Source organism: Mesocricetus auratus, unplaced genomic scaffold (assembly GCF_017639785.1).
Source record: "Mesocricetus auratus isolate SY011 unplaced genomic scaffold, BCM_Maur_2.0 Super-Scaffold_100011, whole genome shotgun sequence".
Classification (NCBI taxonomy): Eukaryota; Metazoa; Chordata; class Mammalia; order Rodentia; family Cricetidae; genus Mesocricetus; species Mesocricetus auratus.
In genome coordinates, this window is record NW_024429195.1 from 5146622 (window position 1) to 5163999 (window position 17378).

Here is a 17378-nt window from a genome sequence, read left to right on the forward strand (position 1 = left end):
TGTATGTGTAAGCATCACAGATATAATCAGCGATGAGAGTTTATTCATTTCTTTGTATTGAGGATGTTTCAGTCTCTCTTTTCAGTTACACAACTGTGGTGGTACACGACTTTAATCCTAGCACTTGGAAGGCAGAGGCTGAAGATCTCTGAGGTTGAAGCCAGCCTGGTCTACAGAGTGAGTTTTAGGACAGCCTGGGCTATACAGAGAAGACCTGCCTCAAAAAACAAAAGCAAAAAAAATCCCCAAAACAAACAAAAAACAAAACAAACCAGTTAACCAAAAATAAAACCAGCCAACCAAACAAGAGTTAAATGATTCCTTAACTACAGCCACCGTACTGTGTGCTGCGACATAAGAACTCATTCTCCTAACTGTGCTTTTAAGGGGCCTGATTATGTCTCTCCCTCCTCCAACCTTTCCGGTCTCTCTGATAAGTACTGCTCTCTCTGCTTCTAGAAGGGCACCATCTGTTTTCTTCCTCTTAAGTCTAAGGATGCAGTGTTTGTCTTTCTGTTCCCGAATCACTGCATTTTGAAGTGTCCTGCAGGTTTGGCTACATTGTCATGAGGGCAACACACTTTTTAAATGTCTGAGTAGTATTCCATTGCATAATTATTACAAAATGTTTTGTTTCTCTATTCTTCTGTGTTGGGGGATTTCTGTTCCCGAATCACTGCATTTTGAAGTGTCCTGCAGGTTTGGCTACATTGTCATGAGGGCAACACACTTTTTAAATGTCTGAGTAGTATTCCATTGCATAATTATTACAAAATGTTTTGTTTCTCTATTCTTCTGTGTTGGGGGATTGAGGTTGATAGGGGGACATGCCTTTGCTACCCTGGATAATACTGTGTTAGTTAGGGCTTCTATTGCTGCAAGGAAGCACCATGGACACATAGCAAGGTGAGGAGGAAGGAGTTTGTTCAGCTCACACTTCCACAGTAACGTCTATCGTGAGGGAAACCAGGACAGGAACTCAAACAGGGCGGGATCCTGGAAGCAGAAGCTGATGCAGAGGACATGAAAGGGTGCTGCTTAGTAACTTGTTCCAGGTGGATTTCCCAGGCTGCTTTCTTTCTTTTTTTTTCCTCCATTATTTTATTTTTATTTAAATTAGAAACAATCTTATGTTACATAACGATCCCAGTTCGATCTCCCTCCCATCCTCCTATGCCCCCCACTGACCTCCCTGTCCCAGGCCACTTCTACTCCCCAGGGAGGGTGAGGCCTTCCATGATGGATCATCAAAGTCTGTCAGGTCATTTGGGGCAGGTCCTAGGCCCTCCCCTGTGTGTCTAGACCAGCCTGCTCTCTTATAGAACCCAGGAACAGCAGCCCAAGGATGGCACCACCCACAACGGGATGAGCCCTCCCCTATTGATCAATAATTAAGAAAATGCATTATGGAGGCATTTTTCTCAAATAACACTCCTTCCCCCCTGATGACTCTAGCCTGTGTCAGGTTGACCTAAACCAACCACACTGCAAATGCTTCTGTAAATACCATGGTGTAGACGCATCTTTGCTGTATGGATTTCATTTCTTTGGTTATGTTCCCAGTAATACAATTGCAGAATCAAATGAATAGTTATAATTTTAATTCTTTGACAAATCTCTATATTGGTTTCCATATGGCTGCAAGAATTTTCATTCCCGCTAATAGCAGGCGACTGCTCCCCTGTCTTCTGTATCTTCCCTGACACTTGTTTTGGTGTCTTTCTGAAATGATATCGTTTCCACAGTTTTGGTTTGCATTTGATCAACAATAAGTGACACTGAGCATTTTTCTTTAATTATTGATATGTCATTTTAGAAAATATTTGTTTAGCTCTTCGGCGTATTTATTATTAAGTTATTTGGCTTGTGTGCTTTTGGTTTTTTTTTATATATTTTATTTTCCAGTTTAAATTTAGATAAGAAACGAGGTTGCTTCTCAAGTCAGTTCCAGGTCCCTCTCCCATTCCCTCCCCTCCTCCCATGCCCTCCCCCCCCCCTGTTATCCCCTCGTTCCTCCAGGGAGGGTGAGGCCCTCCATGGGGGTGTCCATAGTCTGTCATTTCATATAGGGCAGGGCCTAGACCCTTCCCCAAGAGTTCAGGGTGAGAGTGCACCTCACATTGTTCTATGGGAGTCCAAAGTCCGTGTGTATACTTGGGATGGGTACTGATCTGCTGCCCAAGGCTCAATAGATTCCCTAGGCCCCCTCACTGACACCCAGATTCAGGGGGTCTTGATCAGTTCCATGCTGGATTCCCAGGCTGATGCCTGAGATTCAAGAGTTAACCTTTGTCTGGTCAGCTGTTTCTGGGGGGTTAAACCAGCCCAGTCTTAATCTCTTTGATCATCAGTCCTCCCTCTCTGTTACTGGCTTTCTTGAGTTCAGCTCAGTACTTAACCAAGGGAGTCTGCCTCTTCTTTGATCAGCCACTAAATGAAGTTTCTGTTTCCCAGACTCTCTGGCCATAGGATTGTAGGCTGGCACTCCTCAGATCTATGTCTAAAATCCATATATGAGAGAGTACATGCCATGTTTCTCTTTTTGTGACTGGGTTACCTCACTCAGGATGGTTTCTTCTAGTGTCATCCATTTGCCTGCGAATCTCATGATTCCATTATTTTTTTCTGCTGAATAGTACTCCATTGTGTAGATGTGCCACATTTTCTCTATCCACTCTTCGGGTGAGGGACATCTAGGTTGCTTCCAAGTTCTGGCTATTACAAATAAAGCTGCTATGAACATAGTGGAACAGACATCTTTGTTGTATGAATGGGCATCTTTTGGATATATGCCTAAGAGTGGAGTTGCTGGGTCTTGTGGTAGGTTTATTCCCATTTTTCTGAGGAATCTCCATACTGATTTCCAAAGTGGCTGAACCAGTTGGCACTCCCACCAGCAATGGAGGAGTGTCCCCTTTTCACCACATCCTCTCCAGCATAAATTGTCATTGGTGTTTTTGATTTTAGCCATTCTGACAGGAGTGAGATGGTATCTCAGAGTTGTTTTGATTTGCATTTCCCGGATGGCTAAGGATGTTGAGCACTTTCTCAAGTGCCTCTCAGCCATTTTAGACTCCTCTATTGAAAACTCTCTATTTAGTTCTGCAGCCCACTTTTTAATAGGGTCCTTTGGTGTTTTGGAGACTTGCTTCTTGAGTTCTTTGTGAATTTTGGAGATCAACCCTCTGTCAGATGTGGGATTAGTGAATATTTTTTCCCATTCTGTGGGCTGCCTTTTTGTCTTGCTGACTGTGTCCTTTGCCTTACAGAAGCTTCTCAGTTTCAGTAGGTCCCATTTATTAATTGTTGATCTCACTGTCTGTGCTACTGGTGTTATGTTCAGGAAGCTGTCTCCTGTACCAATTCGATCCAGGGTACCTCCCATTTTCTCCTCTAAGAGGTTCAGTGTGGCTGGATTTATGTTGAGGTCTTTGATCCATTTGGACTTAAGTTTTGTGCATGGTGATAAACATGGATCGATCCGCATTCTTCTACATGCCAGCCTCCAATTATGCCAGTGTGCTTTTGTTTTAAAGTTTCCTTTATGTTCTCAATATTAACCTCATACATGAGACAGTTTTCCATGTCTTCTACATTTTGTAGGTTGTATTTTAACAATCTTGATTGTTTCCTTTCTTAGACAAAGCTATCTAGTTCAATGTAATATTATTTCTCCAATTTTTCCTTTCTTGGTTCCTCTGGGGTTTATATAAAATGAATTTATTCCCATTTCAATTTTGAAACACTATGTCTTGCATGGGGTAGGTGTTTCCAGACAGGGATTCTCTGTGTAGCTTTGGAAACTATAACCTCTATTCTTCCCACTAGCCCAGTCACAGAGCCACATCGGTTCCAAATGAACACACAGGATGCTATATTAATTATGAAGTTGTTGGCCGTTTGCTCTGGTTTCTTAATTGCTAGCTCTGACTTAATTATTAACCCATAATTATTAATATATATTTTTATAAGGACTTACCTTTCTGAGGACACCATCCTGACGTGTCCTCTCTTCCCTGGATCACATGGCAACTCTCTTGACTACATTTCCCAGAATGCTCCTTGACTTCTAGTCCCACCTATCTTGCTTCCCTATTGGCCAACAGTGATTTATTTATCAACCAGTCAGACAAACATATACATAGAAGGACTTCCACCATCATGAAACTGTCTTGCAACTCACTCTATAGACAAGGCAAGACAAGATCCTCCTTCCTCTGTCTTGCGAGTGCTGGAACCATTACCGTCCAGCTTGGAACACATTCTTATCTTTTATCCCAGTAGTTTTCAATTTCTGATTTTAATTAGTTTTTATTCCTCTGAAAATGGGTAGTGAACTATTTGTTGAAATAATCATCCTTCTTTCAGTGTGTTCCTCATTCCTTCTTTGGAACACACTTTGCTTGAAACCACAGGTTTCCTTCTGAACTCTGTTCAATTTCCCTGGTCTAAGAGACTGTTCTTATGCCAGTGTTAAACTATTAGGGACATTGGCGTTCCGTGTGCTGCATTTTGAAGTCAGGTGCTGTAACGTCATATGCTCAGATGTCTTGACTATTTTTGTTCCGTGTAATTCCATGTGATGTTTAGGATTTTTTTTTGTTTCCTTGATGACTGGGATACATATTTTGTTGAAGGCTGACTGTAATATGTAGATTATGTTGGTAACACTTTTTAAAACTGAACTTTAGCCAGGCAGTGGTGGCACATGCTTTTTGTCCCAGCACTAGGGAGTCAGAGACAGGCGGATGCCAGTGAGTTCAAGGCCAGCCTTGTCTACAGTGCAAGTTCCAGGACAGCCAAGGCTGTTACACAGAGAGACCCTGTCTTGAAAAAAAAAAGAGAGAAAGAAATGAAGTTAAAACAGATGATACCAATAAAGACAGAACAGAACTAAAGAGCCACAGGGTGCAGATCTTTTAAAAAGTTGGGCTGTTTAATTAAGACAAGAACTAAATTTCTCATTTCTATGCAAGTGAGAGATTTCAATTTGAAATAAAAGATGGATTTTCTGTTTCTGAATTTCTAATTTGGTTTTCTTTAGTTATTTGCTGATTTTATTATATTAAGAGTAAGTATTGTGCTCTTGTGTGTACACATGCATATGCATGATGGAGATAACTACATATTCCTACAATATGCAGCATGAATTTGCATAACACAGATGTTCATGTATAAGTACCAATACACATATAAGGATTTTGCATGTCTTAGGCCAGTAGTTCCATAGAGAAATAATATCTCAATTAGTTTGTATTAGTTCCCATGTATTTCATGTTTATTCTGAGCAAGGTTCGAGAAACTCATGCTGAGAAAGTAAAAGGGTAAGATACAACTGCCTTGCTCAGTTTAAAACTCATGCAGCTGGTGGCTTCTCTGTCTGGGATTGAACTCTTATGGTCTGATTCTAGGGCTAACACTGAGATAGGACGATTTATGGGGGAGACAGTTATCAGAATGTTTTCATTGGCATGTAGAGCTAAGCATAAGGGCAGAGATTCTAAGCTGTAAACCAAGTGCAGGCTGCCTGTCAGGTGCACTGAGTGGATGATTTTTGTTGGAACAAACATGGTGTGCTTGAAACGAGCTTGGAGAGTGCCATAGCAAAATCACCAAATCAGCTCCCGTCTGACGATGATTTACTACTTACTGTGTTGGGAAAATGAGTGAAGGATCTGGACAGATGCCTAACACCAAGAAGTGTACTACCTAAAATAGATGCCTAACACCAAGAAGTGTACTACCTAAAATAGATGCCTAACACCAAGAAGTGTACTACCTAAAATAGTTTGAGTTTGGCAACATTTTTTAGAGTTATAGATTGAGAGTTGTATTTACTAAACTGTGTTGTTTTTTAAAATATGGACAAAGTAGCATAACCCTTGGAATTTGCATATAGCATCACTACACACCAGCAGACAGAATGGACGAGGTGACTAGATGCATGCATGCTAGAAATGTACCAGTCCAGACTTTTAATATCATATGTAGATAGATGATTAATTACACAAAAGAACCAGATTTATGTGAAATAATTTAAACATAACAGCAGCATCTCTGTCTCCAAATATTATTTCAAGTAAAATTTAAATTTAGCATGTTTGTTTAGAAATCTTGTTGAAGATGGGGGTTAGACAGTAGATCATTATTAGGAGGAACTGGAGAGAGGCCCAAATTCATATTATTCCCAGAGAGTAGAAAGTATTTAACAGGCTGCAGACTGTAGGCAAATTTGACTCCCAGACACTGCCATAGCAATTTTCCTCTTACCATTTAGTATAACCCTCTCAACAGCCCTATAAATTAGAAGACATTTTTTTCCCATTGAAATAGGAGCAGTCTGGCTCAGAGCTTAGGCAATTATCTAATTTGTTTGTACAAGTAAAAAAAAAAACCATCTGGAATGTGGGCCCATGCTTGTCTTTAATCCTTGTCCTTGCTTCATTTTAATTCTCATTGAAATTTAGTATTTTCTTGAGTTATACCTCAAGGTTATAAATCACCAAACAAGCACATTTTTTATAAAAACCTCAGTTGTCGCCTGCATGGAAACATCTATGTACGACCATGACTGCTCCCAAATACACCAAGATCTCTGTACGTATGAATGTGTATGAATGCCACATTCACAAACTACTCAAAACTTACGTTAACACAGAGTATGGACATAAGTTTTATTGGTATTTTTATTTCACTTTTATTCCTTTTAATGAAAAGAAATCTTCTTCTCACACAGTGTATCGTGGTTATAGCCTCCCCTCTTTCTGCTTCTCCCAGTTTCTTCCCAGTCCCCTCCCATTCTGATTCATGCCCTTTCTGTCTCTCAGGAGAAAACACAAACAGGCTTGTAAGGAGAACATTAAAATGAAATAAGCTAAAACAAAAACTGACAGCAGAATTGGACAAAACAGACAAACAGAAGGGAAAGAGTCCAAGGAGAGGCATAGGAGACAGGTGTAGACACAGAGACCCACTTCTTCCAATGCTCAGGAATCCAATGAAGACACTAAGCTGAAAGCCATAATATATGTACAAAGAGAAGACAAAAACAGATAAATAGATAAAGATAAAATTAAGAAAAGGAAAAGCCCTGACACATTGAAAGACAAGGAACCTCCAAAGATGCTGTTGAGTTCTCTTTCTGTTTGCTGTCTCCTGAATGCAAGCAGCCAACATTTAATAGTAGCTTGTTTCTCTAGTGAGACTCACTTGGAGGAAAGTAAATTTCCATTTGCTGATGGTTGTCATGTGGAGATTGCTTCCGGCTTAGGCCTGTGTCTGCTTCTTTCAGTTCTAGGACCCCTTCTGGTGGAGACTTGTGTATAGACTGTATGCATGCTGCCTCAGCTTCTGTGAGTTAATATGTGTGTGGTGATATACTATTTATGATTTAATAAAGGTTGCCTGAAGTATCAGCATACAAAGCCAGCCACGCTAGTTAGCTACAGAAGCTAGGAAGTGGTGGCACACACCTTTAATCCCAGGACTGAAGGATGGATCTCAGTGAGTTCAAGGCCGCCCAGAGCTACACGAGAATGCATCAGTCTAGAAGATTAACAGAGCTCACACCTTTAATTTCAGCCATAGCAAGGTGTGTAAAAGACAGGGTCTCAGGGTCCCAGGTCCCAGGGTCCCAGGGTCTCAGGCTGCATTCTGAGATTTAGTCTTCACCCACGTCAAGGAGAGGCAGCAGTCTAGGATTGGAGTCTGAGGCTTGGTGGAGACAGGATTGCCATTTTAGCCTGAGGTAGACGTAAGAGCTAGTGGCTTGATTGCTTTGCTTCTGTAATCTTCTGTAATCAGTCTCTGGGTCCTTTATTTTTCGTGTTACATATGTGGGTTCATCCTGTTGATTGACAGAACCTTGCTTTCTTGGTGCCCTCCATCCCCTCTGTCTCTTACCCTCTTTCTGCCTCCTTTTCTGCAGGTTTCCTTGAACTATGAGGGGACAAGTTTGATGGAGATATCCCATTTAGGGATGAGTGTTCCAAGGTCTCTGACTCTCAGCATATTGTTTGGATGTGGGTCTCTATATTCTCATTTGCTGTATACCTATGTATATAATGTATCAGGGTGTTATAAATAATCTAGATATTATTTAAATCATACTGGAGGATATACATGCACCTCTCACCACGCAAAAGGCTTCCTTAGGCTCCCTCATGTTCAATTCAGTGATAAGTACTATTTTGATGTCTACTATTTTGGTATGCTTTGATCTGTTTTTGAAGGTATATGAATTATATATCACGTTCTTCATGCATGAATTGTTTTTCTCGAATTACATATGGGTAATTCAACCACTATTTATTCATCAGTTTGACTTCTTTACAGACAGATGCTGGGAAGTGTAATCCACACTTCACAGATTCAGGTAAATATTGCCTGCTACAGTGTCTGTGTATTTAAATGCTAAGCATCCAGACCAAGTCCTAATCCCCTAGGTTGAGCGACTTTGTGAAGAGCAGGCTATAGGCAAAGCAACCTGCCACCAAGGTCAGCTGTGAACCAGCGGGGACTTCTGGCTGAATTGTTTAGAGCTGGTCTTTGAGTACCAGAGCAGACTGCAAAAGGAAACAAGAAATGGAATGACCTAAAAATAAGTTACGTAAAAGAGCCACTAATATCCCACCAGCGAGATAAGTGAATGTTTCCTTTTAAAATCTTCCTTCATAAAAGAGTATAATTTTAGAATGCAGACTTTGCAGTTCCTGGTGACCCATCACATGTTTTTTTTTTTCACTCTATATTGCAATGTGTAAATATAGCTTTACAATAGCCCCTGATTTCTGATGATATGCTTTTACATTTCTCGGAGATTTCTTGAGTATTTCAATTTTTATATCTCTGTACATGCTTTAGAGCTGCTATATTAATTTCTGCGCACAACAGACTGTGTGTGGAAGCTAGTACCTAGAGGAGACTAATAGCTCATAGATACCACAGACACGGATGGAGACAGTGATCTGGGGAATGGACCAGATGTGTTTGCAGGGCACTCTAGTATCTCTTGCTGCACATGCGGAAAACAGAGTTTTACTAACTTCTATTAGTGGGTTATTTGCAAAGATTTGGCCTCCATAATAAATATGGAAGTTACTATTTTGTGTAAGGTTGCAATAAATAGCAACATTCAGACAGAGTGAGTATGTTATAGGAAGACTGAATTTCATATGACCCCCCTCCCCCACCCACACCTTACTTAACGCATTTTGTGAACCACTAGTATTAAGAATTTAACAAAACAGTTTTTTTTGTATTCTTGAGTGTAGCTTTGGTGGAAATAATGGTTAGACAGCTTACAGGATCCAAAACGATAGCAAACATAGCCAGCCATTTCATGCTCTGATGCCTACAACTAAACTACATGTATGATTTGTATGGGATACGAGTCACAGAGCTGACTTCCACCCATAAGTCATTTCCGGTTGGATAATATATATTTTTTTGTGTTTGAGTTTAATCACTTTACCGCACAGACACACAGCTCTTACTTTCAGGTAACAAGTCTGCAGTATCTTAGGACACAAGAAGAATGCTTCTGTTCTGGATAGAGGGAATATTCGTGTTACAGCCAGGATGTACTTTGTTCCAAGTACGTGCAATGGGGAGAAACTCTTTTGTTTTGCTGAAGGGTGGTTCCGACAATTGACTAAAACACAGAGCGGTTACACTCAAAAGGCGTGCAAAGCACACAGAGTCTGGGTGGACAAGCGGCACGAGGGAAGTGAAAAAGTGTGGATCAACAGTCAGAGGTACTGAAAGGGGCGCAGTGTGCGTGAAATGGCGACTCCAGTTACCTTGGAGAAAGCGCTGCTTCTTTGCTTCCTAATGTAAATAGCCGACTGCTTGCTGTGGTGCTGTGTTTTCAGCTAATTACGATCAAGTCGTGAGTTAACCTTCTGCCCCAGTTCTAATCCAGGAACCGAGCAGTTTTCAAGCAGTGGCGGAGTGCGGTGGGCAAGCCACCCTTGCTTCAGGTTTAGGAGGAAACCATGCCCGCAGACAGCCATTCCCTGCTGCTTTTATACACGGAAGCCGCAGCGAATGCAGAGACCTTTTGAAGGGGACAGTGAAGCAGTACAAAATACAGGGGTCTAAGCCATTCTCTTCCGTTGGCTACTTTTCACATATGATTGGTGATCAATGGTTCCCCATTTCTGTTCTACCATGAGACTCAAGTAGGGCATGTGTCTAGATCAGCTGGTAACACTGTGCAGACCAGCCTCTTACCCCGGGGGAGTCTTGAATGTTAACTTAGCAACATGACTCCACAGAAAACAGTTTCATCCTGATGAAATTCAGACACTCCACTTTCCTTCTTTGCAGGGCTTCTGACTCAAGGGTCTCATTCTTTCCTATATAGCAAAAAGCCGCCAAGCCGAAACAGAAAGTCACAAAGTCCTAAATAGCCCTCTTCTTTCTTTAATGTCTCTCTATGCACCAATTGCTCTGTTAAAAGCAAAGTTTCCAAAATATACAGGTGTTAAAGACCTAGCATTCTCACTGCTCAAGTAAAAGACTTAATTTCATTAGGTTGGGTAAGTAGAGAGGTTTATGTTCTGAGACGAAAAGGAAATACATATTTTAAAACCGTCTTTTCCTTGTCAACAGCTGAAGTATTGCATGTTAAGGATGAACATCTCCTCAAAAGTAAAGAGGACGAATGAGGCATGTAGCCACTCAAACAAATAGCGATGGCAATAAAAACCCGTTATGATCTCCAACAGCATGTTGTGATATCTGTGAGCATACTCTGAGTCTAGTTTGGGTTGCTCTCGAGACAGCTGGTGTTATGGGACATGTGCAATATGTACTTCAGGAACACTTAAAGAGTGAGAGGCCAATATGCAAAGAAGAAACATAGCACACAGCTGACACTTTACATAGAAATACAAGTTTCTAGAGAGCTTGCGGATAAATTGCAAACAACGAGTTAGAAACCTAGTGGATTTTTGAGAGATCTACTAACCCAGAATCAGACACTCAGTGATACAGCATTGTACAGAAGTCAATAGGACATGTATTGGACACAGTACTTATATTCAAGGTATGCGTCCACCAAAACAGTCCTTCTGTCTCTGCTTCTTCGCTTATAAAATTGACATGGGGATGGGATGCAGGATTCTAGAGCTTTCTGTGTGGCAAATGAGATATTTACTACAGCTCATATACCCTGTCTCCTGTGTATAATGCATGACTCGAAGACCTTATGAAGTAATAACAAGAACAAATAGGCAGATGTTTTCTCCTCACAGAGAGAATAGAAAATACTCTGCTGTGAACTTTATTAAAAACGATTAATAAGAAATATTAGAGGCATGCCACATTTCAAAAGCTTTCTCTCTGCTTTTGTGAGGACAAGCAGTTTGCAAAGAAACACAAACTTTTGGTGTGGTGCTGAGGAGGAAGCAAGTGAGATTTGATGGGAGGAGAATAAGCAGATGTTTCAGTTTGAGTGGTTAAAATAGTTTCGAATAAAGAAACATTTAAACTGATTCATTATCTTTTAAAATGAATTGTGCTGCATTTTTCCATATTTCTTTTCCAATTGGTTGCAGATTCAGGAAGTTTGTTGTTAGTATTGCTACAAAACACACTGCTGTTATAATTTCTGCTTTTGAAGCTGTAATTGTGTTGTCAAATTTTGAAAGTAACTATCCCAATTTATTATGATGGCAGTTGATGTGTTGAGACATTAATAACCATATTGGTCTAGACTTGTCAAAAAACTTCTCATTTTCACAGAGGCGATACACTAAATATGCAAGGTCTTACCTTCATGGGTTGACTACATAAACTAGTAAAGTACTCTATAAATAATGAATATAATAACTCCTTTAGAAAGATTCCAGGATGATCACAACAAGAGAATATGTAAATTATAAGTCATTGCTAGTGGGAAAAATATCATGATGCACATTTGGTAAGAGAGAGGCAGCTCAATGACGCAGAGCACTTGCTGTTCATGCAGAAGATCTGGGTTTGCCTTTCAGCATCCGTATGTTGGCTCTCAGCCATCTGTAGCGCTAGTTTCAGAAGGCTTGACAACCTTTCCTCAACTCCACAGACAGGAGGCATACAAGTGATGCATATACTTGCATGCGCGCAAAACAACCATAAACAAAAATTAAAAAGAAATAAATGTTACCTGATAAAAAATTTACAAATGGTCTTTACGTGATAAAAAAAAAGCTTAGTGCATTTCAGGAGACCAAAGAACTCAGTGAGTCTGAGCAACTGAGGGAAGGAAAAGTTTTGAGAGGGGTAGGCAGAGCCAGATGTTGTATACAGCGTTGCCAGGCCATCGGTAGAGGTATGGGTTTTATTTACTATGGCCTAGGAGCCATGTTGAAGAAGTGGAGAAACATTGTCTGCTTTTTCTTTGTAGGGTTGAACTTTTGTCATTGCTGTAACAAAACATCTGATGAAAGCAACTTGAATAAGGGATGCTGTCTTTTAGCTCACACATGAAAGTGATATATTCCATCATGGTAGGGAAGGGGAGCTGGCAGGACAGAGAGAGAGAGAAGAGAGAGAGAGAGAGAGAGAGAGAGAAAACAGTGCTCATTTCACCTTCTCCTATCCACTCTAGGATCTGGGCTTTCTGAAGTGTTCATTCCACACTAAGCATAGTCTTACTTCTCTGGAAACTCTCTCAGAAACACACAGAGGTGTGTCTCCTAGGTGACTGCAAACCCAAAACCCAGCTAAGTGACAATGAAAACTAATCATCACAACTTTGAAAAAGATTGCTCAGACCAATGAACCCAAATTGGCTTGAGAGACACTGACTATAGTTGGTGACCTGGAAAACTGGAGTCTGTTGTAGAAGACTAGGTAAGCACTTAGGGTTCTTGTATGATTGATGGGGGTAGAATCTGATAAAACACAAAAGGATGGGCTTGAGGCAAGTGTTAGGAGTATTATAGAATTAGATGGTAAGAGTGCCTGGATGTGATAAATGACATTGAGTCAGATCTAAGCTGTGGCGCAGAGCTTTCTAAGTTGAACAAAGAGAAAAGTAGTTTTAATTCATTGTAGTTTTCATTTGATGTTTGTTTTTGAGAGCAAAATGCTTACCTGAATATCTGACATATTAGCTGCTCGATGAATGCACTGAAATGATCATTTCTAATAACATGTCTTGAGAAACCATTTTGTACAAGTCTTGCTTTTCCAGGCAGAGTGCCATAGCTACCTGGAAACTCATTACTCAAAATGAGACCTGCAGATGCATCAGCCACATGCGAGAACATGAAAGGAACAACTCTTAGGTCTTAGGCGGGATAATTAGGTCTGTATTTTACAAGATCACCAGTCTGTAAGGTCATGACATCCGAGTTTGAAAGATTCTGGAGTAGTTCAGAGCCCACCCAAGAAGCTGTGCTCTTTTGACCAAATTTGACCCAGTGCCTGTTTTTGTGAATAAAGTTTTATTGAGACATATCCCTGATATTGATCCGTATTTTTGGCAGGCCTTTGAGCTTGTCACTAGATAGCCATAGAAGTCTGGAGGTCTGTTCAGACAGACAGGAAGTGAGGTAGCTGGGCAGAAACAGGATATAAGCAGGGACAAACAACAGGAACTTGCTCTCTTGTCTGCTGAGATGGGAAGGGGGTAAAGTGTAGCAATGGCTTGCTCCTTCCCTCTGACCTTCAGACTGGCTTTATTTGTACAAGCAAGGTAATCACCATGAGCCCTGCTCCTTCCTGCTTCTGTACCCAGCAGAAGCCACAATGTCTACTAAGTGGAAGCATGTGTTGCCTATCATTTCGTGGTAAAGTCTGCCAAGTCATGGTCTTCTGAAGTGTGATGCTGCATGCATTTGTGTCCTCGGTCTTGCATGGACTAGATGTGTCATATTGAACGTCGCAATAATTGCGTATAAAGTCACCATGGAAACATTCCTCTGTGATGGCACTTCTAGAAACGTTTAAGTAAGAAAGGAAGATCTGTTGGGAATGTGCACAGCAGCGTCTCCTGGGCTGGGGTCTTAGACTGCATAAGAAGGAGAAAGCATGCTGTCTTCCTCCACCAGCCTTCATGACAGAGGATGCTATATGACCAGCTGCCTCACTCTGCTGCCAACAGACCTTCTCCATACTGACTGATTGCATCGCCCTTTTAAAGTTGTCAGCTAGATCAAGCGTTCTTCTCTTAAACTGGTTGGGTATTCAGTTAAGAGTAACCCAAAACAAAGTAACTCATGCAGAAGTCACATAGCGGATAGTAAGACTATTTGAAAATACTACTTATTTTTTCCGGAACACTGCCTGTTTTATTTCAAGCAGCGTGATTTAGGTAATAAGCCAACGAAATAGAGAGGAGGAAGGGGCTGGCCAGAAAAACACACTCTTAGAACTCCATCATCTAAAATGGCAGATACAGGCTCACACGATGTCGTCACTGCACTCAGGATGCAGCTGGCAGCACTCAAGAACTGACATTTCAGTATTACGAAGTTTTATTTTTTAAGACTTATTTCTTTTTGTTTTGTGTGTCTGTGTGTCTCTCCACTGTGTGTGTGCATGTCACATGCTTGCCTTACATCCGTGATGGCTGGAAGAGGGCATCGGGTTTCCCGGAACTGGAGTTACAGATGGTTTTGAGCCACCATGTGGGTGCTGGGAACGGAGCCTAGGTCATATATAAGAGCACCAAATGTTCTTCATCACTGACAACCCTTGTTGGCCCCATGTTAAATTTAATTCATCTAGTCCTGAGTGAATAACCATTATTAGAAATTGTCTACTTGGAAAAGCAATTGTAGCAACATTCTTTTTCAAGTAAAATTGGGTGATAGATGTATTTTAAATTTTTATTTATCACTTGCATACAACATCCATATGTTTTTTTAAATTATCCTTCCAAATTTAAAGGAAATAGGAGTTGAAAGCATATACTAGAATTTAAATACTTCATGCAGCACAAGAGAATGAAAACCACTACTTAATCTTTCTTCCATTTTTACATTTAAAATTGATTTGACTTTTTAATTAGCTTGTGAAGTTAAATGCTTCCCTGTGACATTTTCAAACCAGCCCTGGTTGATCCTCACGCCCTACCACTCTTCTCCCACATCTGTCTGTCCTATACCCTCTGCATTCAGACTCCCCTGCCTCCAGGATTTCCCTTTCCACCTACACATCTAGTGTATTCTATGTCCTTGGCAATTCCCCCCATTAAAACCTCCTCTTCCTCTTCCGACGGGCCCATTTCTAATTATTAGGCCCCTAGGCATACTCACTCTTATGAATGTATGTATACATAATAATTAGAATCTACAGTCTGTATCTGAGGGAAAAAAACCATACAGTGTTCATCATTTTAAGACTGGGTTTCTTCAGTTAAACGTAATGCTTTATAATTTCATCCATTTTTCTTTTCTGAAACATCTTCCTTCCTTCCATCATGTACCTATTGTCTACTGCATGCGTCATGTACTTTGTTAAATGCAGGTCCCTGACATCAAGATAGAACTACAAATTAATTTAATATAACAAATATTATTACAGGCACATTTCTATTTATCTTATGTAAGACCCACATTTCCCTGAGAAGTTGTTGTTTGATTCATGCCTATAGTCTCAGTAGGAAATTAGCAGGATAGGAGAAGAAAATTCTACAAAGAAAAATCAAAGATGAAAATGCAGAAGCCTGCAGTATTTGTGTAGTTGCATTCCCAGGGCTGTTATTTAGAAACCCAAAGGGAAAAATCGACCTAGAGAAAGAAATGTATCATGAGCCATCTTGTACATCTCTTTAAACGTTTCTATGCATTTTATTTTATGTGTCTTAATGTACGAGTCCGCATGCACATGCATGGGCCAGCACATGTGGGCATGGGTCCCTCATTCCAGTATGTAGGTCTTGTGGAGGTAACAGAACTCAGATTGCCATGCTTGGCAGCAAGCTCTCTTACCCACTGAGCCCTGTGGGCAGCCCATTTTACACACCTTTAAAAGGAATTTATATTTTACCTTGTTGGGCAAAGAGGAATTACAGAAAACCACAACCTATTAATATTTAGAGTTGGGTAGCCCGGCCCCAACACATACATCTACAAAACCCTTTTGCGTCTAAAACTCAGGAAACATTATGGAGGAGGGGGTAGAAAGATTTTTAAGAGCCAGAGGATCAAAGAGTTTGCTGTGAGATTGTTGTGTTGCCTAGTAACGTCAGGAGCTATACCTATAGGGGCTCTCCAAATTGAACCTAACATAGATGACACCAATGGACATGATGACCTGAATGGAGAAGACCATGAGGCCTTACCCTACACAATGAACTATAAGCAACTGAGGAATTCTGGGAATGGGAGATGCCGTCCTCCCCAGGGAAGAGCACACCAACTAGCTGTCCAGTGCCAAATAATCACCACTGAAAACAGACACACAGGTAACATATTACATGAACTGCACTGGTTATATTTAGGAGCTTGTATAAGTTTATACATATGCAAATGTGCATGCAATAACAACTAAAAAAGAATAAGCTATGAATTTGAAGGAGAGTAGGGAGGGGCAGAGGGGAGGGTTTAGAAGGAGGAAAAGGGGAGAAAGATAATCATCAAAAAATTTTAAAGGGGGAAAAAAAGTCACTGACATTTCTAAACATAGTAATTTGAAAATAAGAATTGTTCCAGAAAGAACATTTTGTCAGTTCTGAGAACAATGAACAAGAAACACTTTGCATCGGTGACGGGGAGCTGGTTAGCTATATCAGAGGTCCTGGCAGGTGATGTCAATGTCTGGAGTAAGGACATGAGGAGAGGGCTGACACCTGCCAAGAGAACTTGGATGCACCAGACAGGGGTCTCAATGGGGAGACATGGACTCACACCTGCCAGCATGCGGGAGACAGCCAGCAACCTGCAGGACAGCTTAGAGCTTTTGAGCCTGAAAGCCCATGGGTCATTGAGGTAAAGGAGTCAGTTAGGCAATTCCCTGTGTATTAGCAAACGAACCAGACAAAATCTCAAACAAGGAGAATCTCAGGTGAAGATTCCTACATCTAACCGAGAACAGTGTAAGAAACAGAAATGCTCTTATATAAAACTGAATGGTTTTTTGTTTTTAAAAGTTTATCGTGCAGTACGTTTCATTTTGCAGTAAAGCAAAATTGGGAGGAGATTTAATGTAATTAATATTCTGCACAATCAAGAAGAGAGACATTGGTTTATGTAATAGGAAAAGTGCAAGGAGAAGCCTAGGTGTGCAATATTAAGGCGGCGGTTACATAAACAGCCGCACACACCTCGTTTGGAACATTTGGAGTAGGCAGGCACCAAAGCTTCTACTTTGGGAACCAATGATCAGTAATGACAATAGGTTAAAACAGCAGGACAGGTGTTTGTAGAAGCAATAGACCTCTG